We start from the raw sequence: 23006 nt of genomic DNA on the forward strand, positions 1-23006 counted from the left end.
AGTGACACAACCAGTTGCTTCTGGTCTCCCAGGCCTAAAATTATAGGTGTTTTAATATTTCAAAGAAACAGTCATGGTTAGAAATGTATTAACAGGGAATTGGGCAGTAGTGCAGCGGGTTAAGAACAGATGGCACAAAGCACAAGGACCAGCAAAGGATCTTGGTTCAAGTCCCCGGCCCCCCACCTGCAGGGGAGTTACTTCACAGGTGGTGAAGCAGGTCTGCAGGTGTCTGTCTTTCTCTCCCCCTCTCTGTCTTCCCCTCCTCTCTCCATTTCTCTCTGTTCTATCCAACAACAAGGACACCAATAACAACAAATAATAACTACAACAATAAAACAAGGGCAACAAAAGGGAAAAAATAAATAAATGAAATGTATTACTAGATAAACTTCCATTGCAGGGGAGGGGCTATGGTACTCCGGTAGTGGAATGGTATGGAATTCTACCCCTTTTATGCCACAAGCTTGTCAAGTATTATTAAATCTTCAAAAACAAATCAGCACAGGAAAATAGCATCTTCAGTGGCCAGGTGGCTGTGCAATTGCTTGAGTGCACCTGTGACAATGTGCAGTTGTCCCCTTTTTGAGTCCCTGGTCCCCACCTGCAGGGCAAGTTTCACAAGTAGTGAAGCAGGGCTGCAGGTATCCCTCAACCCCCCTCCCATGATGATTTCTGGCTGTCTCTAGCCAGTAAATAAAGATAAAAATATTTGAAAATTTAAAAAATAGTATCTTTATTTTTATTTAATACTTTTTTTAGTTTAATACAACAAAGAGAAGCTGAGAGGGAGTGAGGAAACAGACACGGTGTGCAGACCCACTGCTGCACCACTTCTGTAGCTTTTCCCCCTGTAGGTGCGAGTTTGAACCTAAGACCATTATGCATAGTAATACATCTACTTAGCCAAGTGCGTAATTAATCCGCTAGGCTACCAAGAAGATTGTCTAACACACAAGAAAACCAATGTCTGTCTTTCAGAACCGTTCCATATAACCCTGGTAAATAACAGGGCACCAAAAATTGAGCTAGAACTCAGGTTTGTTCCTCTCCACGGAAATCTTTAGTAAAAGGCGAAAGATTTGTGCGATCTGAAGAGAAACCAGAGTATACCACCTGGTCTGGGAACTCTGCTCCCAAAGAAAGCACACTCCCAGTAAAATGATGGTAGTTAGTCCTCACTGACAGTTAGCGCCCTCGGAAGACTCTTCTAATCATCTGTCAAATATGAGTTCTATATTCAGAAACCGCACATGAAAAAAAGTTTTTAATTTTACTGTTTTAAAACTGATCCTTGAACAGTGCATGTGGGTATGCAAACGAGTCACCTCTGCGAAGAGCATCGCTTTCCCACGCTGACCCTGCGGCACCACTAGGGGGCGGAAGGGAGACTTGGAGACTGCGATCTGAATCTAGGCTGACCTGAGACCTGGGTCTCTTGTTTTCAGTATTCATACACCTGAATTTGAGGACTTTGAAAGACATCGCTGTAGCACTGAGAAAGAAAAGTCAATGCTCAGTCTACACAGAAACTCAGAACGGGAGATAAGTAAAGGTGAGACCTGGGAAGAGCACAAGAGGGCTATAAAGTTAGCATTTTCTTTCACTTTATTACTCACCAATGGTCTACAAGACAATCGGGGCTTAGTTCCACACTGCTTCCTCCACCAAAGTTCTGTGTGTTCCCCACCCACCCAGGATAACGTCTATAGACCTCACAGTGTCTTAGAAATTAATTGTTGGGCTATTTCTCCCATCCCCTTTCTTTTTTTGCTTTGCAAATTCATTTATGTCAACTATTTATATTCCACAAGCAGGAAAACCATTGGTAGTTGTCTTCCACTTCCCTACTAAACCCACTAACCACAACCACCTCCAGTTCCACCCATGGGTGGCCACTTGGATTACTTCCGCACCTTGGCTATTGTAGATGATGCAGATCTAAGCATAGCGGTACATAGATTCCTCCAAAATTCCCTTTTTCACGTCCTTTGGATATAGACCAAGTGCAGGAACACACACTCCACTGGTCCTTGACACTGAAATCTCTACTCAGGCTAACTCAAACAAAGTTACTCAAACAAGGAAAAATATTCTAAGACTAAAGTTTATTCTAATGAAGGCCAGTGTGGCAAACAGCCTTCTGTCTGAGAGAACAGAAGTTCCCACCACAACAAAGAATAGTCTATCTTTTTATAGGTTTGCAACAAGAAGTTCCACTGAAAGCGACATCAGCAGGAAGAATAAGGGGGTACACCATGAACGGAGTTTAGGGTCACAGTAAAGAGATGATGCAAGGTAAATATCAAATGGCAGATACATCAGTCATCTGAGGACAAGTACAATATTTTTACTATTTTACTAACTAATCTCATGTGGTCCTGAGGTCGGTAATAATAGTCCAAGGCTCTAAGTGTAAAGGTTAACAGGTCACATAGTTTCTCATCAGTTCATGGGGAATCACTGTGGCTTTGGCCTCTCTCAGCACCCACTGACCTCTGGGAAACCATGGAGTTGTCAGCCTTACAGAGAGACTGATTAAATGATAGTTTGTGTTAGTCTAAATATGCGTAAGTCCAGAATACCAACATACAGTATATATTGTAATAGAAGTTCCCCAACAACCAAGGAGTGGTATTGCTGGATCATAGTTGTGCTTTTTTTTTTTTTAACTCTTATTTTTCTTTTTCTTGTAGTCAAAGTTAACACAGTGATTTACTTATTCATTGTTATTAGAGTATTGCTCAGCTCTGGCTTTTGGTGGTGCTGCAAACTGAACTTAGGATATTTGATGCCCCAGCCATGAAAGTCCTTTGTCATAGCTGTTCTGCTACTTCCCCAGTGCAGGGCCAAAAAAAAAAAAAAAAGTACTTTCATTATTTAATTTTAAAACCTCCATATATTTTTTCCTTTTGACTGTCCAAAACTTTATTCTTTTAGTTTTAAATTTCTTTATTGCGGGATTAGTGGTTTACAGTCGACAGTAAAATGCAATAGTTTATACATGCATATCATTTCCACATCACAGTACAACCCCCACTAGGTGCTCCTCTGCCATCATGTTCAGTACCTGAACTCTCCCCCGAAAGCTTTATTCTTCTGGGTATTTCCCTCACTACAGTATTTCTTGGAGCCATTTATTTATTTATTTATTTATCCTTTTTCTTATTTCTATATGAGGGTCTCTATGCATGACCCTTGTGTTATCTCCCCTGCTCCTTATATGCAGTTTATAAAACGTCATTCACAGGTGAGGGAGATGGCATAATAGTCACACAAAATACTTTCATACTTGAGGCTCCAAAGTCTCAGCTTTAATCCCCTGCACAACTATAAGCAAAAACTTAGCAATGTTGTGGTAAATAATTGAAATTATATGTAAATATATAGCTATTTTGGGGAGTCGGACAGACGGTAGTGCAGTGGCATAAGCGCACGTGGGGCAAAATGCGAGGACCTGGAGTAAGGACCCCGGTTGGAGCCCCTGCTTCATAAGGGGGGGTCGCTTCACAGGCGGTGAAACAGGTGTGCAGGGGTCTATCATTCCCTCCCCCTCTCTTGTCTTACCCTCCTTTCTCCATTTCTGTCTGTCCTATCCAACAACAACATCAGTGGCAACAATAACAATAAAGACAATAAGGGCAACAAAAGGTGAAAAAATGGCCTCCTGGAGCAGTGGATTTGTGTTGCAGGCACTGAACCCCAGCAATAACCCTGGAGGCAAAAATGAATGAATAAATAAATAAATAAAATATAGCTATTTCATGTATTTTATATTAATTAAAATATATAAAATGATGTATATATTTACATATCATTTGTTTTATGTTTTGATCATCTGTAAGACTTTATTACTCTAAATCGACGTTTTCAGGGTAAAGACAGAAAGAAATACACAGCATTGAGGTTTCCTTTGTTATTTGGAGCTGACCTCAGAGTTGGATTGTGCCAGAGGACACATCAAGGACACCATTGTAGTGAGCTGTCTTGCTGACTCCCCAAAATGTCCTTCATGTACTGAAAGGTGAGAGCCAGCAGAAGCCAAATTGCTCACGGGGATAGTGCGTTGCTTTGCGGTGCCTCGAGCCAGGTTCAATCCTGGCCCCGCCGCAGTGAAGGAAGCTTCTATGCTGTGCTCTCTTTCACGGTCTGTCTTCCCGTCCCCCCATCTATCTCCATAAACGCATCCGTAAACGGTTGTTGTATCTCGGGAGTCTGGCTCACAGCAGGCGCCTCACAAGCCTGCACTGAATAAGTGTTGTTCCTGGGACCCCAAGGCAGCGGCCTGGGGACCAGACGGGCGGAGAGCAGCGCCACCTGGCGCCCAGGGACAGGCGCAGCCTGCAGGCACTGGGCGGGACTCTGGCTCCTCCCTTTCTTCCGCCTTATTACGCATCTTGTGAATGACTGTATGAAGAAATACCCTATCGCCAGCCCGGCTAGCTCAGTCGGTAGAGCATGAGACTCTTAATCTCAGGGTCGTGGGTTCGAGCCCCACGTTGGGCGGGTACTAACTTTTACCCTTATCCTGCAGAAAAGTGAAGGTCACAGGCTTCAGTTTAAGGAAACTTGGATTTCATGTCCCCTGTGGGCATTGCTGAAGGCCAGCACCACCACACTTGTAATTATACAACTTCTGGGAATCAGGTGGTAGCGCATCCTGTTAGGCGCAGGTCGCAGTAATCCTCAAGGACCAGCATAAGGACCCCTGTTCCAGCCCCTGGCTCCCCATCTGCAGGGAAGTCACTTCACAAGCAGGTCTGCAGGTGTCTATCTTTCTGTCCCCCTCTCTGTCTTCCCCTCCACTCTCCGATTCTCTCTGTTCTATCCAACAACAACAATGTCAATGGCAAAAATAGCAGTACAGAGAATAAGGGCAACAAAATGTGAAAAAATGGCCTCTAGAATCAGTGGGTTTGTGTTGCAGGGACTGAACCCCAGCAATAACCCTGGAGGCAAAAATAAATAAATAAATAAAAATATAGCTATTTCATGTCTTTTATATTAATTAAAATTATATATAATGACATATGTATTTACATGTCATTTGTTTTATGTTTTGATCATCATTAGGACTTTATCACTCTAAATCAACTTTTTCAGGGTAAAGACAGAAAGAAATACACAGCACTGAAGTTTCCTTCATTATTATTATTTTTAAAATTTCTTTATTGGGGAATTAATGTTTTACATTCAAGAGTAAATACAATAGTTTGTACATGCATAACATTCCCCAGTTTCCCATATAACAATACAACCCCCACTAGGTCCTCTGTCATCCTTCTTGGATCTGTATTCTCTCCCCCACCCACCCCAGAGTCTTTTACTTTGGTGCAATACACCAACTCCAGTTCAGGTTCTAATTGTGTTTTCATTTCTGATCTTGTTTTTCAACTTCTGCCTGAGAGTCAGATCCTCCCATATTCATTCTTCTGTTTCTGACTTATTTCACTTAACATAAATTTTTCAAGGTCCATCCAAGATTGGCTGAACACGGTGAAGTCACCATTTTCTATAGCTGAGTATTATTCATATATATATATATATATATATATATATATATATATCACAACTTGCTCAGCCACTCATCTGTTGTTGGACACCTAGGTTGCTTCCAGGTTTTGGCTATTACAAATTGTGCTGCCAAGAACATATGTGTACACAGATCTTTTTGGATGGGTGTGTTGGGTTCCTTAGGATATATGCCCAGGAGAGGAATTGCAGGGTCATAGAGTAGGTCCATTTCTAACCTTCTGAGAGTTCTCCAGACTGTTCTCCACAGAGGTTGGACCAATTGACATTCCCACCAGCAGTGCAGGAGGGTTCCTTTGACCCCACACCCTCTCCAGCATTTGCTGCTGTTACCTTTTCTGATGCATGACATTCTCACAGGAGTGAAGTGGTATCTCATTGTTGTCTTGATTTGCATTTCTCTGACAATCAGAGACTTGGAGCATTTTTTCATGTGTTTCTCGGCCTTTGGGATCTCTTTTGTGGTGAATATTCTGTCCATGTCTTCCCCCCATTTTTGGATGTGGTTATTTGTTGTCTTATTATTGAGATTTGTCTGATGTATGGCATGTAAAGATCTTTTCCCATTCTATGAGCGGTCTTTTGGTTTGGGTAGTAGTTTCTTTATCTGTGCAGAAGCTTTTTAATTTTATGTAGTCCTATAGGTTTATGCCTTTCTTAGTCTTCTTTGTAATTGGATTTGTTTCACTGAAGATGTCTTTAAAATTCATGCAGAAAAGAGTTCTGCCAATATTTTCCTCTAAGTATCTGATAGTTTGTGGTCTAATATCCAAGTCCTTGATCCACTTGGAATTTACTTTTGTATTTGGTGAATCCTTCGTTATTTGCAGCTGACCTCACAGTTGTATTGTACCAGAGGATACATCAAGCACACCATTGCACAATGTGAGCTGTCTTGCTGACTCTCCCAAAATGTCATTCATGGATTTATTTATTTATTCCCATTTGTTGCCCTTGTTTTATTGCTGTAGTTATTGTTATCGTTGTTGGATACGACAGAGAGAAATGGAGACAGGAGGGGAAGACAGAGAGGGGGAGAGAAAGATAGACACCTGCAGACCTGCTTCACCGCCTGTGAAGCGATTCCCCTACAGGTGGGGAGCCGGGGCTCGAACAGGGATTCTTATGCCGGTCCTTGCATCATCTGCGCTTAACCCGTTCCGCTACCGCCCGACTCCCCATTCACGTATTAAAGGTGAGAGGCGGCAGCCGCCAAAGAGCTCACGGGGATAGTGCGTTGCATTGCGGTGCCTCGAGCCAGGTTCAATCCTGGCCCCACGCAGTGAAGGAAGCTTCTATGCTGTGCTCTCTTTCACGGTCTGTCTTCCCGTCCCCCCATCTATCTCCATAAACGCATCTGGTTGTTGTATCTCGGGAGTCTGGCTCACAGCAGGCGCCTCACAAGCCTGCACTGAGTTCCTGGGACCCTTATGCAGCAGCCTGGGGACCAGACGGGCGCAGAGCAGCACCACTTGGCGCCCAGGGACAGACACAGCCTGCAGGCACTGGGCGGGGCTCTGGCTTCTCCCTCCCCGCCTTGTTACTCATCTTGGGAATGTGTAGGAACATACAATCTGACGCCAGCCCGGCTAGCTCAGTCGGTAGAGCATGAGACTCTTAATCTCAGGGTCGTGGGTTCAAGCCCCACGTTGGGCGGGTAGTTACTTTTAGCCTTATCCTGCAGATAAGTGAAGGTCACAGGCTTCAGTTTAGGGAAACTTGGATTTCATGTGCTCTGTGGGCATTGCTGAAGGCCAGCGCCACCACACTTGTAATTACACAACTTCTGCGGGTCGCAGTAAAGCACAAGTACCAGCATAAATATAGTGGTTGGAGCCCCTGGCACTACATCAGCTGCAGGTGTCTATCTTTCTCCCCTTCTCTGTCTTCCCCTCCACTCTCCATTTCTCTCTGTCCTATCCAACAACAACAATATTAACTACAACAGTCAAACAAGGTCAACAAAAGGAAATACATATTATTGAAAAAATATGGAAACAAACTTTATTTTCTTAGAGACAGAGAAGAGTGGCAGGAAGAGATTACGGCACCGAGGCTTCTTTCAGTGTGGGGAGACCTGTACCTAGGTCGCACACAGGGCAATGCAGCACATTCTCCAAATCAGTTATTTCACCAGATCTATGAATGTATTTACTCATTTTTTAAAATATATTTATTCACGAGAAAGATAGGAGAGAAAAAACAGACTTCATTCTGGTACATGTGCTGTCAGGGATCTCACTTGGGACCTCAGGGTTAAAAATCCAATGCTTTATCCACTGTGCCATCTCCCAGACCACTCTTTATTCATTTTTTAAAATTTTTTTTATCTTTTTTAAAAAAATATTTATTTCTTTCCTCTTGTTGCCCTTGTTGTTTTATTGTGGTGGTTATTATTGTTGTTATTGATGTCATTGTTGTTGGATAGGAAAGAGAGAAATGGAGAGAGGAAGGAACGACAGAGAAGGGGGAGAGAAAGATAGACACCTGCAGACCAGGTTCACCGCCTGTGAAGCAACTCCCATGCAGGTGGGGAGCCGGGGGCCAGAACTGGGATCCTTGACGCAGGTCCTTGAGCTTTGCGCCACCTGTGCTTAACCCCTGCACCACCGCCCGACTCCCTATTTATTCATTTTTAATTGTCAATCCTTCCTGTCTGAGACTCTGAGTTTTCAGGTTAACTCCCAAGTCACCATCATTTGACTTCCGGAGGTGGAGTTGCGAGCAGCTGATCACTTTCTCTCCTCTCCTCTCCTCTCCTCTCCTCTCCTCTCCTCTCCTCTCCTCTCCTCTCCTGGATCAACTAGGAATACCAAAGGAGACCACCCGGGACCAAAACAAGACAGGACTAGAATGACCACGGGAACCCAGTAAACAAACACGTGTGGCTGGTGACAGAGAGGAGAGAGGGGCTTAAGGAGAGATTAAGTGACTGCTAACAGTTCAGCAGTTTATCAGTGGAGACACCACCACCAGTCTGCTCCACCAACAAGGGGCAGCTTAAGGGAGGAGAGGACTCCCCAGAGACTCACCAAGTGCAACTCTGAGTCTCCATTGCTACTACCCTCAGAATCTGGAGCAGCGACAGGAAGGGACACCAGGGGACAGAGGTCTAACCAGGAAACTCAGAAAGACCTATACCTCGGTGGCATAGCTGAGGGGCTGTGAAAGTCTCTTTGCATAACCACTGGATTATCTCTGCCACACCCTGATTTATCTCTTGGTCAGGAGTCAGTGATTAAACTAAGAAGCCTATTGATAGTTTAAAAGCCAAGTACCACCATAACCCAGAACTGTAAATAAATAAATAAATAAAATGTTAGCATTGTGGAGACAGCGTACGGTTTATGTAAAATATTTTCTTATTTATTCCCTTTGTTGCCCTTGTAGTTTTATTTTTGTAGTTGTGATTTTTGCTGTTACTGATGTTGTCATTGCTGGATAGGACAGAGAGAAATGGAGAGAGGGGGGAAGACAGAGAGGGGGAGAGAAAGACAGATACCTGCAGACCTGCTTAACTGCTTGTGAGCGATTCCCCTGCATGCGGGGAGCTGGGAGCTTGAACTGGTATCCTTATGTCTGTCCTTGCACTTTGCGCCACACGCACTTTTTTTTTTTAATCTTCCACTTGTATAATTTATTTTACTTTTTAAAATTCTTTATTGAGGAATTAATGTTTTACATTCAACAGTAAATACAACAGTTTGTACATGCATAACATTCCCCAGTTTCCCAACGCCACACGCACTTAACCTGCTGTGCTACCACCCAACTCCCTGTTAAAAGACTTTCTTTTTTAAAAAAAATATGTATTTTTTAATCTATTCCCTTTTGTTGCACTTATTTTTTTATTGTTGTAGTTATTATTGATGTTGTTATTGTTCTATAGGACAGAGAAATGGAGAGAGGAAGGGAAGACAGAGAGGGGGAGAGAAAGACACCTGCAGACCTGCTTCACCGCCTGTGAAACAACTCCCCTGCACATGTGGAGCTGGGGGCTTGAACCAGGATCCTTACACTGGTCCTTGCGCTTTGGGCCTAACCTGCTACACTACCCCCCAACTCCCATCAAAAGACTTTCATGCCTGAGGCTTTGAGGTCCCAATTCAATCTCCAGGACCACCATAAGCCAGAGCTAAGCAGTGCTCTTATCTCTCCCTCTTTCTGTATTTTTCATTTAAAATGAATTACAAACTAATTTTTTAATGGTTGCATTTATTGCACATGAGAGAGAGTTTCATGAGAGACAAAGAAGGGCAGAAGAACACCCTTATAGTACACATGGTACCAGGGATTGAATATGGACCCTCAGGAATGAAAGTCCAGTGTTCTACCTGTTGAGCCATGAACCTGCATTGATGAATGAGATGCATTATATGCTCAGTTTGAGCACTATTGACATTTCCAGTCAGGTGGTTGGTTGTCTCTTTTGAGACATCAGTCCTGTTCACTGCAGGGTGTTCAAATGCTCAGCATGTCCTTGACTTATGTCCTCTTGACGTCAATAGTATGTCCATCATATGACAACAAAAAGGTCTCTTCTTCACATGGTCTAATACCCCCCTGCTGTGAGCTGCTTCTTGAGAGCATCCAGGGCAGGCACTTTGCTGCCAACAGGTCTCATGAGGGTCCTCACAGGAGCTTATCTGGGCTCAGGGTCAGGCTGCAGAGCCAGGGGAAGCCAGTCTGCAGTGTTCACCTCTGAGGAAGCGCCTAGAAATCACTACCTCCAAAGCCAGGAAAGCACTGTCCTGCCCAAGTCATCACACTCGGTCCTCAGTGGCCTGGATCTGGAACTTTGGAGAGGGCAAGGTCAGGAAGTATCCTATACATGACTTGTTGACTCGTTTGCTATTATTATTAGTAGTAGTAGTAGTAGTATTACTATACCTCAGGGTTACCTAATCATAGAAAAACTGGACAGTATACAACTTTTCTTCCCCTCAGCTTCCTAATGGAGATTGCTTTTTGCAACAAAAATGCTTTCCTGAACAATTTCTTTGTGTGCCTTTATTGATCTTGCCGTCTAGCTCTGTCACAAAAGTGTAACAAGTTACATCAATAGCAATACATTAATAGTCACAAATGGACAGACACATCGAGCAGACAGAAAAATAAGAAAGCCGCAAGAGAACAATGAATAGGTGGATAGGTTAGATCGGCCAGAAAATTTAGAGTTCTTCATCCCAAGAAAGTAGAGTACATGGGTGGGGAGAATACAGGTCCATGAAAAATGATGAATGAAATAGTGGGGGTTGTATTGTTAAATGGGAATCTGGGGAATGTTAGGCATGTAAAAAAAAAAAAAAAAAGAAGTAGAAACGCAAAGCAGAAATTGACTGAGTTTGGAGTATGGCACCAAAGAAAGCAGAAGTACACTAGAGTTTGCAGTGAGCACCTCCCTAACACTTCCTCTCCACTATTCCAAGCTTTGGGTCCATGATTGCTCAACAATTTGTTTGGCTTTGTACGTTAACTCTTTTCAGTCACCAGGTTCCAGATGCCATCAGGATGCTAGCCAGGCTTCCCTGGATTGAAGATCCCACCAATGTGTCCTGGAGCTCCGCTTCCCCAGAGACACACCCTACTAGGGAAAGAGAGAGGCAGACTGGGAGTATGGACCGACCAGTCAACGCCCATGTTCAGCGGGGAAGCAATTACAGAAGCCAGACCTTCCACCTTCTGCAACCCTCAGTGACCCTGGGTCCATGCTCCCAGAGGGATAGAGAATGGGAAAGCTACTGGGGAGCGGGTGGGATATGGAGATTGGGCGGTGGGAATTGTGTGGAGTTGTACCCCTCCTACCCTATGGTTTTGTTAATTAATCCTTTCTTAAATAAAAAAAAATTAAAAAAAAAAGAAAGTAGAGTACACATTTTTTTTAAAGTCTACATGGGACATTCTCATGTACCAACCACATATGAGGCCACGAAGACAGCATCAAAAAATTAAAATCATTACAAGCTTCCTTTCTGACCACAGCACTGTTAAACTAATATTCAACACTAAACAGAAAACTAGAGAAAGTCCCAAAACATGGAGACTTAACAGCACTCTGCTTAACAACTGCTGAGCCCAAGGGAAATTAAAGAGGAAATTTAAATGTTCTTGGAAATAAATGAAAATGAAGATCCAAACTATCAGAATATTTAGAACACTGCTAAAGCAGTACTTACAGCCAAAAAGGGACACATTAGGAATTAAGAAAAAGTTCAAATTAATAATCTAACTGAATGAATAATGAAAATGACAAAGAGCAAAGGAAACCCAGTCAATAATAAAAATTAGAGCAGAAATAAATTATTTTGAGAAAAAAAAAACCCAAAACGACAGATCAATGAATCTAGCAGCTGGTGCTCTGAAAGGGCAAAGAAAATCAACCTGGGTCGCTGAGGCTGTTGTCCGTCATGTTCCCCCTCAGCTGCAGCCGCCGCTCCTCTCTCCGTGTTGGGGGCTTTTGCCAATTCTGCCCTGTGGGCGCTGCAGCCTGACCAGGAGCCATGGCGGACCCTCTGGGTCGCTTGATGGCCAGGACGCGTCCCGGTCGCTTAGCAACACGCTGGCTCTGTGACGCCGTTGGAGGTCCCGCGCATGCGCAGTCTCTTCCGCCCCCCACGCGCCCGCCCCCAGCATCCAGCCTTCAGCCCGCTGCGGGCGGGACTCTGCTGCTCAGCATCCGCAGGTGAGGGGCGCTGGGGGAGCGAGCCTCGGGAACACAGACGGGGACGAGCTGGTGGCGAGGTGGGAGGGTGGCAGGGCTTTGCCGCCTGTCCGTGCCCCCTGAGCTTGCCAGCCGCCGCCAGACCCGAAGCCCCGCCCTGGCCACAGAGACCCCGCGGGTGTGACCACGACCCCCTGTGGCCTCGGGGCTTCAGCTGCGGCGGCCACTCCGGGACCCGGGACTCGCCCGGCTTCCTGGGACAGCCTGGGGGTCAGGCCTGAGACCCAGGCTGTGGGGGGCGTGGGAGGGGCCTGAGCTCCGCGCAGGTGCACCTGTCCACGGGCCCTGCGCCGGCATGGAGTGCGGCAGTGTGCAGAGCCTCCTGTCCTGCTCTCCAGACCCAAGGTGTCCCTGCCTAGTTGGTCCTCCCGGCCAACCCCAGCCACACGGCAGGGAGCCTGTGGCACAGGGCCCCCAACCATAGCCTCCCTCTTTGGCCTCAGCCCAGAACCACAGGAACACACAGCCCTAGATCCCTGGGCACAGCCACAGTCCCTGGGAAGATCTCATTGAGTCTGTTTTGTCTTTTTTTTTTTTTTTTTTTAATTTATTTTCATTTTTTCTTACCAGAGCACTGTTCAGTTCTGGTTGCTGGCAATCGAACCTGGGAATTTGGAGCCTCAGGCATGAGAGTCTCTTTGCATAATCATGCTTTCTACCCTCACCCTTCATTTTGGCTTTTCTTCTCCCCCCATACTCTAATCCCCTCTTTCCTCCTCCTCTCTCTCTCTCTCTTTCTCTCTCTCTCCTCTCTCTCTTCTCTGCCCCCTCTGTTATTTCGTTCCAGCACAGCTCAGATCTGGCTGCTGATAGAATTGAACTTCAAAGCCCAGAGTCCTGATTGTGGCACCCAGCCTGTCCTCCAGGAGACTGGAGGCTCTGAGTTCACCCATGTCCAGCACGGAAGAATATGGAATATTCATGTCAAACACTGTCTTCCCCCAAGGCAGACAACAGCCTGGAATTCCTCTTGGAGTCACCAAGGGTCATTGCTGGGAGGCAGGTGACTGTCCAGGCAGTGAAGACAATGGGAAACAGCACAGGGATGACTGCCAAGGTAGGTGCTTTCTGTGAGCAGTGTGACCCAGGAGGAGGTGGAATCAGGACCCTGTGGCTCCTGGTCATGGGATGCTGTCAGGATATGGAAAGGGGCTGAAATGTCCTGAAGTTCCCTTGCACAGCAAGGAGATTCAACCCTTCTTGTTCCTTGCCTGTTCCAGTGAATTCCATGCCAGTCCTTGCTTTGTGAATCAATCAAAGCATCTTCCAGGATCAAGTGCATGTTTCGAGTGTGTTCTTTTGGACTCTCCATCCACTTCCAAAATGGCAGTCAACAGTGCTTGGGAGGCCATGCAGGGAGGGGTCGCAGTGACCAATGTGCTGGAGCCTCTGTGTGAGGCTCTGAGTTGAAGCCCCAATAGGATATGTGCCAGAGGCACGCTCTGCTTCTCTCTCCCTCAGAAACACTATCTCCTGATTCAACCCAAAGAGCTGATAAGAAGAGAGTTTCTGGTGGGCTGGGAGGTGGTGCAGTGGATAAAGTGTTGTACTCTCAAGCATGAGGTGCTGAGTTCAATCCCCAACAGCACATGTACAGAGTGATGTCTGTCTTTTTCTCTCTCTTCCCTTATCTTTCTCATTAACGAATAAATAAATCTTTAAAGAAGAAGAAGAAGAAGAAAAAAAGAAGAGAGTTCCTGGGTGGCAGTGGAGACAGCATCATGCTCCTGCAAAGAAGCTCTCTTCCTCAGGTTGCAAAGTCTCAGGTTCAATCCCCCTCACCACCATCTGCCAGAACTGCGTAGTGTTCTGTGGGAATCTAGAAGCCAGTTTCAGTATCTCAGGCAGTAGTTTGCCTACAGCCTGTGTGTTCTGTTTAGCATGAGAGGGTTGGGTGGGAGAGTCCTAGTGTGTAAGAGCTTTCTAGCTACCCCTCCCTGGGGACTAGCAGAGCAGCAAGTTTGCAGCAGTGACTGTGGTGGCCTGAACTGAGGATGTGAGGTACTGCCCACTTGCCTGGGTGAATGGGATGTCACAGAGGCTGCTTCCTTTTGATGTCATGTGCTTTGGGGGTGAATTTTACCTGCTGAGATACCATCCCCACAGTAGCCATGCTGTGACCTCACTGCTTTGAGAAATCAGAGAGGAAGGATAGGGCAAGGCAGGAAGAAACCTCATCATAGTTACAATAGAATTCTGTTTTGTTCTCTGCAAGTTATTTTCTGGGGAGTGACAGGAGACACCTTTCTGCAGAACTCAATTTGTTCTGCCTGGAAAAATGGATTCTCTATTGCTGCGAGACTTGGGTTCAAATCCAGGTGTTCCCATTTTGTAGTTGGCTGACCTAGCCTATAAAGCAGAATGAGGGTCAGTCCTGCTGCCTGGAAGGACTCTTCTTTGTAGTGGGCACCTGGCTGTGGGGACCACAGATTCTAGCTCTTGAGCCAACAAAAATTCTGGTGTATTTATTTATTTATTTATTTATTTATTCCAAGTGCACTCCTCAGCTCTGGCTTATGGTGGTGCAGGGGACTGAACTTGGGACTTCAGAGCCTCAGGCATGAGTCTTTTTGTATAATCATTATACTATCTACACCCACCCCCTATTTATTTGTTTTTACCAGATAGCTTGTTCATCCCCCAAAAAATTTCCTTGAGATGTAAGAAAGTTCCTTAAGTTCCTCCTCTCTCTCTCTCTGTCTCTCCACTCTCTCATACTTTTTCCACTGACCTCTCTGAAGATAACAGGAGCTGTGTAAGATTTGGGCAAAATAGTGGTGATTTGGCCATCAGGTGGGCAAAACAGTGGAAACTGGAGCAAAGTTGGAGTCCTGGCAGCTCAGGCTAGTAAAGAGATGACAGCTACCCCATCAAAGGACCACATCTCCACTTCCACTGCGATCGTGCAGGTGTGTGACTGTTCACAGCAGTCTTGGTACTGACCAGCCCAGTCTTTCCACAAGTGCAGACTCCATTGGCTGTCAGCATTCAGAAGGAAGGATGTTCAGATGTGGACATTAATGGTGTGGCTTCTGTGAGATCTTTTCTTTTCTAAAATCTTTTTTTTTTGGGGGGGGGGGGTAAATAATAGTTCAAATGACAGTTGTTGATTAGCCAAGGGTCTAATTTTTTGTCTCTGTAAGAAAGCTGTCTATACACCATTCCCAATACCAGCTTAAGTCCTTCTCTGGCATAGTCTGCTGGGTCCCCAGTGCCCTGTGTGCCCCCCTTCTGTTTCCCCTTCACCAGTCCATCACACCAAGCTCAATTTTACCTTGTATTTGCTCTTTCTTTTCTTATTTCTTAATTCTACCACTAAGTGAGATCATCTGGTATTCCTCTCCCTCCTCTTTCTAACTGGTCTCGTTTACATGATTCCTTCATGTTCCATCCAAGATAAAGCAAATGAGAGGACTTCATTGTTAACAGCCAAGTCTTATTCCATGATGTTTATATACAACAGCTTTGTTACCCACCCACTGGTGGACTATTACAGAAAGTGCTACTGTGAACACAGGAGTACACTGGATAGGTTTTTTTTTTTTTTTTCTTTTCCTCTGGATAAATCTCTGAGGAATTGCCAGATCACAGGGCAGGTCCATTTCTAGTGTTCTGAAGCATCTCCAGACTGCTTTCCACAGTGGTTGGACTGTCTGACACTCCCACTGGCAGCACCCCACCCCACCCTCATTCTCATCTGCACCTATTTCTGAAATGGAGTTCTCCAGCAGTCTTTTCATTTTTCTTTTTCTTCCTTTGTTTTTTTTTTGGGGGGGGGGAATTTCTGATCGTGCCTTCAGCATTCCAGTGTGTTTGCCTCATCATTATGCTTTCTCTCCCACCCAAGGAGGGAGTTCATTTTCTTAGCGTTTCTGAGAGTCACCCAATTTCCCTGGTGTGAAAAGAGGACAAACACACTGTAGCCTGGATGTGTGAGTCAGATCACTATGTTTTTTGTTTTGTTTTGTTTTCTGGGGCAGTACTGAGAAAAGGAAAAAAAAAAAAAAAAAAAAACTAAGTCCTTCTACTGAGCAGGTTTTAAAATGATCTTTATTTGGATGAAAGGAGAGAGGGAAAGGCAGACAGATTGAGAGGAAAGAGAGAATGACACCAAGGGCGGGGTATAGTGGTGAATTCTGCCTGACCTTCCTGCTACAATGTTCTCTCCTAGGTGCTCAAGTTGCCTATTTAATTTTTCTGTTTGGGGGCTGAGGAAAGAACCTCCTGGTTATTGTCTGAGGCTCCAAGTTCCCAGGGTGAATTCCCAGCACTACCATATGCCAGAGCTGACCAGTGCTTTGGTGTCTGTCTGCCTCACATTAAAATAAAGATAAAGATTAAAATTAATTTATTGTGGTCCGGGAAGCGGCGCAATGGATAAAGCATTGGATTCTCAACCTTGTGGTCCTGAGTTCGATCCCCGGAAGCACATGTACCAGAGTGATGTCTGGTTCTTTCTCTCCTCCTATCTTTCTCATGAGTAAATAAATAAATTCTAAAAAAAATGAAAATTATTTGGGGGCAGGGGTAGATAGCAAAATGCTTATGCATGAGACTAATATCTGAGGCTCCAAAGTCCCACGTTCAGTCCCCTGCACCACTATAAGCCAGAGCTGATCAGTGATCTGGTAAAAATAAATTTAAAACATAAATAAATAGTTTACTTTTCTATTGTGGCACCTCCACTGTGGAGGGAGGACTGGAAGCCACACCTGGTAGAGCGCGACCGCCCAGCCCCTGAGTGCATGTCATTTACATTTTGATGAAAATGTTATGTGCTCGGTCTTTAAATCCTTATTTATTTATTTATTTATCATCTTTACTTTTATTGAATAGAGACAGCCAGAAATTGAGAGAAATGGGGAGACAGAGAGGAAGAGAGAGAGAGGGAAACACCTGCAACCCTGCTCACCACTCATGAAGCTTTCTGTCTGCAGATGGGGACTGGGGGCTTGAACTTGGGTCCTTGAGCATTGTAACATGTGCGCTCAACCAGATCCACCACCACCCAGCCCCTAATCTTTTCTTTTTAATGAATGTATTTATGAATGAGAAAGATAAGCAGAGAAAGAGAAAGAACCAGACATCACTCTAGTACATGTGCTGTCAAGGATTGAACTCAGGACCTCATTCTTGGTCAAGAGTCCAATACTGTAACCACTGCATCATCTCCTGGACCACCAATCTTTAAATTTCTAGTCTTTCAGTCATGTGAAGAAATGTCTTCTTGGGGCTGGGCAGCGGCACACTGGTTAAGCACACACACTAACATACCTGAGGATCTGTGTTCTAGCTTCTCCTCCCCTCCTGCAGAAGGGGACACTTCATGAGTGGTTATGCAGGCCTGCAGGTATCTCTCTCACTCCTTCCTTTTCTCCTCCTCCCAGCTCAATTTCTATCTGTCTCACCTAGTAATAAGAAGAAGAAGAAGAAGAAGAAGAAGAAGAAGAAAAAGAGAAGAGAAGGAGGAGAGAAAGGAGGAGGAAGGGGAAGAAATGTGTTCAGATTACATATATGCCATCTGGTGAGAGACCCAGGCCCTCACACCACTGGGAAAGCTTTGGTATTGTGTTTTCTCTCTCTCTCTCTCTGTCTGTCTCCTTTCTCTCCCATCTTTCTCCCCATCTGAAAACTCTATCCAGAGTAGTGAAACCCACGCTATGATGAAAACAAAATAAAACTTAGAGCTAGAAGAATAGCTTACTGATAGTCAGGGCTTTTAACTTCCCCCAAGGGTGGTCCAGGTTCAAGAACCAGGGACAACTCTGGACTTAGGTTATCTCTGTCTCTGTCTCTGTCTCTGTCTCTTTCTTATGTCTCATTTCTCCTAAGTGTCTATGGGCTAGTGTAATTGTAAGAAGATTCAGCTGGCCAGAAACAAACAAATAAAAACAAGGCAACAACAACAAAAGCTCCACATTAGGTAGAGATTTATGAGATCATATTTGGTAGATCTACAGAATGACCCATATGTGTGTGGCACACTTACAGACTCTTATTTGTATACTGAGTAATCAATGTATTATTATTGTTACTATTATTACTTGACCAGAGCATTGCTCAGCTCTTGTTTATGTTTGTGCTGGGGACTGAACTTGCAGGGGAAATCTGCTTGAGTGCTGAAGTAGACTGCAGATCACTCCCTCTCCCTGCCCTTCTCCTTCTCCCTCTGACTCCCTCACCTTCTCTCTCCACTTCCTACACTCTGTCTCCCTCTTCACTCTAAATTTTTCTCAGTATCTATTTAGTTAATAATAATTAATTTAAACATAAAAATAAAAACAAAACCAGGGGCCAGGAGGTAGGTAGCGCAGCTTGTTAAGTGCACGTGGCACAAAGCACAAGGACCAGTGTAAGGATCCCAGTTCGAGCTCGGGTTCCCCACCTGCAGTGAGTAGATACAGCTGCTACTCTGGTCAAGAGAAATAATATTTTTATTACTTCAAAATGTTATGGCTGGGTGTTGGTGCACCCAAATAAAAGCATACATTAGGGGTTCAGGCGGTAGCCCAGCGGGTTAAGCGCACGTGGCGCATAGCGCAAAGACTGGTGTAAGGATCCCGGTTCGAGCCCCTGGTTCCCCACCTGAGGGGGTTGCTTCACAGGCAGTGAAGCAGGTCTACAGGTGTCTGTCTTTCTCTCCCCCTCTCTGTCCTCCCTTTTTCTCTCCATTTCTCTCTGTCCTATCCAAGAACAGTGACAGCAATAACAACAATAATAGTGAGAGACAACAAGGGCAACAAAAGGGGAAAATGGCCTCCAAGAGCAGTGGATTTGAGTGTAGGCATCTAGCCCCAGCAATAACCCTGGAGGCAAAAAAAAACCACATTACCAAGCTCAAGGTCTCCCTAAATACAGGGCACAAGTTTCACAAGCATGAAGCAGTACTGTAGGTACTCCCTCCCTTCTCCTCTTAATTCTTCTACATCCAATAAAAAAATAAAATAGCTTGGGTACGGGGTCGATTACCAGAGGGCTGGTGTGTCAGCCCCTCGGTAACTCGGCCCTAGCCAGGTAGAAAAATAATAAAGGCTCTTTGTTACTTACATCATCCCAGTCTTTTGGTGCTTCCTTAGATCTCGCAAAGCACAAGGAGGAGCGGAAGGATCTAGGTTCGAGCCCCCCGGGTCCCCACTTGCAGGGGAGTCACTTCACAAGCGGTGAAGCAGGTCTGCAAGCATCTATCTTTCTCTGCCCCTGTCTTTCCCTCCTCTCTCCATTTCTCTCTGTCCTACCCAACAACAACGACAATAATTACTACAACAATAAAACAACAAGGGCAACAAAAGACAATAAACAAACCAGAAGCCACTGACTCTGCTCAGCCGCAGATGCCTCCGACTTTGAAATGAGAGTGACCTCGTCCCCAACCTCAGAACCTCCGGGCACCTCGCACCCAGCTGGCCGCTTGGCTTCCAGCAGCCGCGCGCTCCCTGCGACAAGGTTGAGACCACAGTGCTGTGGGCAGCAGATAGCCAATGGTCGGCCGGTGCGGTTCTCTATCTGCATACCCCCGCCCCTCTGGGCAAACGAGGCCCCTCCCTCCAGCCCAGGCCCCGCCCCCTGAGCGCCTCCTCTCTGCTTGGTCCCGCTGCCTGCAGGGTTGAAGAGTCGAGGCGGAGGGGGCGGTCTACAGCGGACCTGCTGCCTCCTGGCAATCTCTCTGTGCCACTAAACTAAACTTTGCGTTGCTAAGATGTATTTAGCTGTACCTGCAAATGCGAGCCTATTTATTTCCTAAACCCTAGTTTATCTTCTAGCATTCTCAGATACATTACTTTTTTTCAGATACACTATTTTTAAGAGAAATTATTTACTATTATTATCATTAATTATGCTACCTGGATTATCTTTAGGACTGTGTCTACATCACTCCATCACTCGCCAGCTGGCTTGCTTTCAATTCTTATCTCTAGAGGTTGAGAAGCAAGGAGATAGAGGGAGACAGAGGCACAGAGTAGAAGACACCACCGCCGGCACTACTTCACTCGGGGCTGGATCCCGGGTCCAGGAACCTGGTGACGCGCGCACTCTGCCAGCTGAGCCCCTGCCGCTCCTGCCGGCAGCCTGTGCTGCTCGCTGCGTCCACGAGAGGGCGCTGGTCCCAGGCGCCGCCGGCTCCCGTCGTCCAGGACGCAGCCGCAAAACTGGGCGGCCGCGGTGCGTCCGGGCTGTGCGATGGGGTTCGCGCGCCTGTGTGGGGGTCGGTGCAGCAGGACAGCGAGTCCGAGGAGGGAGAAAACCCCCGACAGGGAGTCGGGCTGTAGCGCAGCAGGTTAAGCGCCTGTGGCGCAAAGCGCAAGGACCGGTGTGAAGATCCCGGTTCAAGCCCCCGGCTCCCCACGTGCAGGGGAGTCGCATCAGAAGCGGTGAAGCTGGTCTGCAGGTTTCTGCAGGTGTCTTTCTCTCCCCCCCTCTATCTTCCCCTCCTCTCTCTATTTCTCTCTGTGCAATCCAACAACAATTACATCAATGATGACTACAACAATAAAACAGCAAGGGCAACAAAAGGAAATAAATAAATAAAAAGATTAAAAGAAAAGAGAAAACCCCCGACAGCAGCCCCGGCCGGGCCCGAGGGACCCAAGTGGCCCCCGAAGTGACGTCATTCGGGAGCCGTGTCGACGGGGCCGAGCGGCCGCCAGGGTCGCGGCGGAGATGGAGCGACGGGAGCTGGTGCTCGGGGACTTGCTGCAGGCTGCTCCCCCACGGCCGCCGCAGGGACAGGCCGCTCGGTCCACTCGCTTCTTCCTTCAGCTTCTGCGGTTCTTTGCCCCGCCCGTCCCGTCCCCAGTAGCATTTTGGGCAACAAATCGGGTTTATTCTTTCCTTCAGATGCACCGTGCTTCTGAGAAAGTTGCACCATTCCAGCAAGTTAAAAGCGCTTTTTTGTTGTTTCATCCGAGCGACTGTAAGGAAGTTGTCACTTCCTTTACATGGGAGACAAGTGACATGACTGCTCCGTCTCCCGTCCGGTGGTGACAGTGAGCCGCGAGAGGTTCGGGAGGAAAAGCGACTTGCGGCCACGTGGCGGCTGCGTGTGGCGAGAGCGCGCGGCTGCGGAGCGGCGGAGCCTGGGGGCGGGGCCTGGAGGAGCCTGGGGGCGGGGCCCGGCACGGGAGGCTGGAGACCGAGAGGAACTGCATGCGGGGCGGGGCGGTGCAGGGCGGTTCCGCTCCTCCTAGAGGCGCGACGGGAGGAGTTCGTCGCGCAGCAGAGTGGCGCAGCGGAAGCGTGCTGGGCCCATAACCCAGAGGTCGATGGATCGAAACCATCCTCTGCTAGCTACCTTTTGCACCTGGTTCTTTAACGGAAAATTGTGTTGACGCTGAACTTTCTGAGCACAAAAAGTCAAAGCAATAGGACTAAATCTCTCGTAATGAACTGTTGTTAAAATCAGTTGTCTGAGAATCCTCCCCCAACTTTCCTTCTGATATCCTCTTTTTTTTTTTAATTTTAGAGCTCCTTAAACACTTGAAGCCCAGTTTTAGAACTGATCATCTTACAAATCTGAAGTACGTACTGATTGTCACCGAAAGTCTCTGCCCACCCTGATACTCCACTTTCTTCTAAGTTCTGCCAACCGTTCACCAAACCATTCCCAAACTCTTCTGACTTCTCTAAAGCGAACAAGCCCATAAAAGAGACAGGCTTTACCCGCTGCACTACCGCCCCACTTCCCAAAGACATTTTTTCCTTTTGCTTATGCTTTACCTAGAGACAAATTCCAGAGCATCATTTGGGCATATGCAATTAAACTCAGGGCACCATGTTTGCAAATCCATTGCTTTATCCATTTCACTATATCTCAGGCCACATCCTTTTGGTCCTTTAAAAAAATTTGGGGGGGGTCGCAAGTGGTGGCTCACTTGGCTGAGTGCACATTTTATGACGTGCAAGGATCCACTTGAAGCTTCATGAGTGATGGAGCACTGCTGTAGGTATCTCTCCCTGTCTCTTTCTGTCTCTCCCTCCCCTCTCAATTTCTGTCACTATCCAAAATAAAAAAATAAAATAATTTTTCTTTTTTGTTAGTGATTTTACAGAGTTTCACAAAATTACAGGATTTTAAGATTAGAATTTCCATACATAGATAAGTCAATACACACACCACCAAAATCTGCCTGTTCCCCCATTACCACCATAAATCTCACAAAGTTAAAAATGTGTACTGGAGTTATTGGAAATGAAGTAACATATATTGCAATAACTTATACATATGCATACATTCCCATGTATAAAATGTAAACGCTGGTAAATTTTCACAAACAAGATATTTATGTAAATAGCCCATGCTGAATCAAAAAAAGTCACTGTAGGAGCTGGAGGGAGAACTCCAGCTGTCTATTTTTACTTACTTGTTTTACCAGAATATACCTCAGCTGTGGTTATTGTGGTACAGGGGATTGAACCAGGTACTTTGCAGCCTCAGGTTTGAGAATCTCTTTGCATACCATTATGCTGTCTACCCCTGCCCTGTTGAATCCTTTTATTTAAACTTTATCTTATTTGATAGCACAGAGATAAATTGAGAGGGGGAGATAAAAAAGAGGGACAGAGAGACATCTGCAGCAATGAAGTAGAGTATATAGACATTAAAGGCAACTTTAAGCCACCAGTAAATCCTAAACCCAACCTGGTGTTTGTAAAAGCCCTGGCAGATTCAAAGTCAGCTTCTGTTATTTGTAAAAGTCCTGACAGCCTTTGACCTTTATGACCTCTGCCCATCTCAGTCCTTGTATGCATAATGTGA

The 23006-nt window shown here is 45.9% G+C and overlaps 4 non-coding genes across 4 annotated transcripts; 3 read left to right on the plus strand and 1 right to left on the minus strand.

Moving 5' to 3' along the window:
• Positions 1-995: 995 nt before the first annotated feature.
• LOC132533308 (U5 spliceosomal RNA) lies at positions 996-1111 on the minus strand. The gene has a single exon (XR_009545188.1). It is a non-coding gene; the product is annotated as a U5 spliceosomal RNA (small nuclear RNA).
• A 3322-nt stretch (positions 1112-4433) lies between these two features.
• Positions 4434-4506, plus strand: TRNAK-CUU (transfer RNA lysine (anticodon CUU)). Its single transcript has one exon. It is a non-coding gene; the product is annotated as a tRNA-Lys (tRNA).
• Positions 4507-7115: 2609 nt separating this feature from the next.
• On the plus strand, positions 7116-7188 carry TRNAK-CUU (transfer RNA lysine (anticodon CUU)). Its single transcript has one exon. It is a non-coding gene; the product is annotated as a tRNA-Lys (tRNA).
• A 14277-nt stretch (positions 7189-21465) lies between these two features.
• Positions 21466-21537, plus strand: TRNAM-CAU (transfer RNA methionine (anticodon CAU)). Its single transcript has one exon. It is a non-coding gene; the product is annotated as a tRNA-Met (tRNA).
• Positions 21538-23006: the final 1469 nt, after the last annotated feature.

Source organism: Erinaceus europaeus, chromosome 15 (assembly GCF_950295315.1).
Source record: "Erinaceus europaeus chromosome 15, mEriEur2.1, whole genome shotgun sequence".
NCBI lineage: Eukaryota > Metazoa > Chordata > Mammalia > Eulipotyphla > Erinaceidae > Erinaceus > Erinaceus europaeus.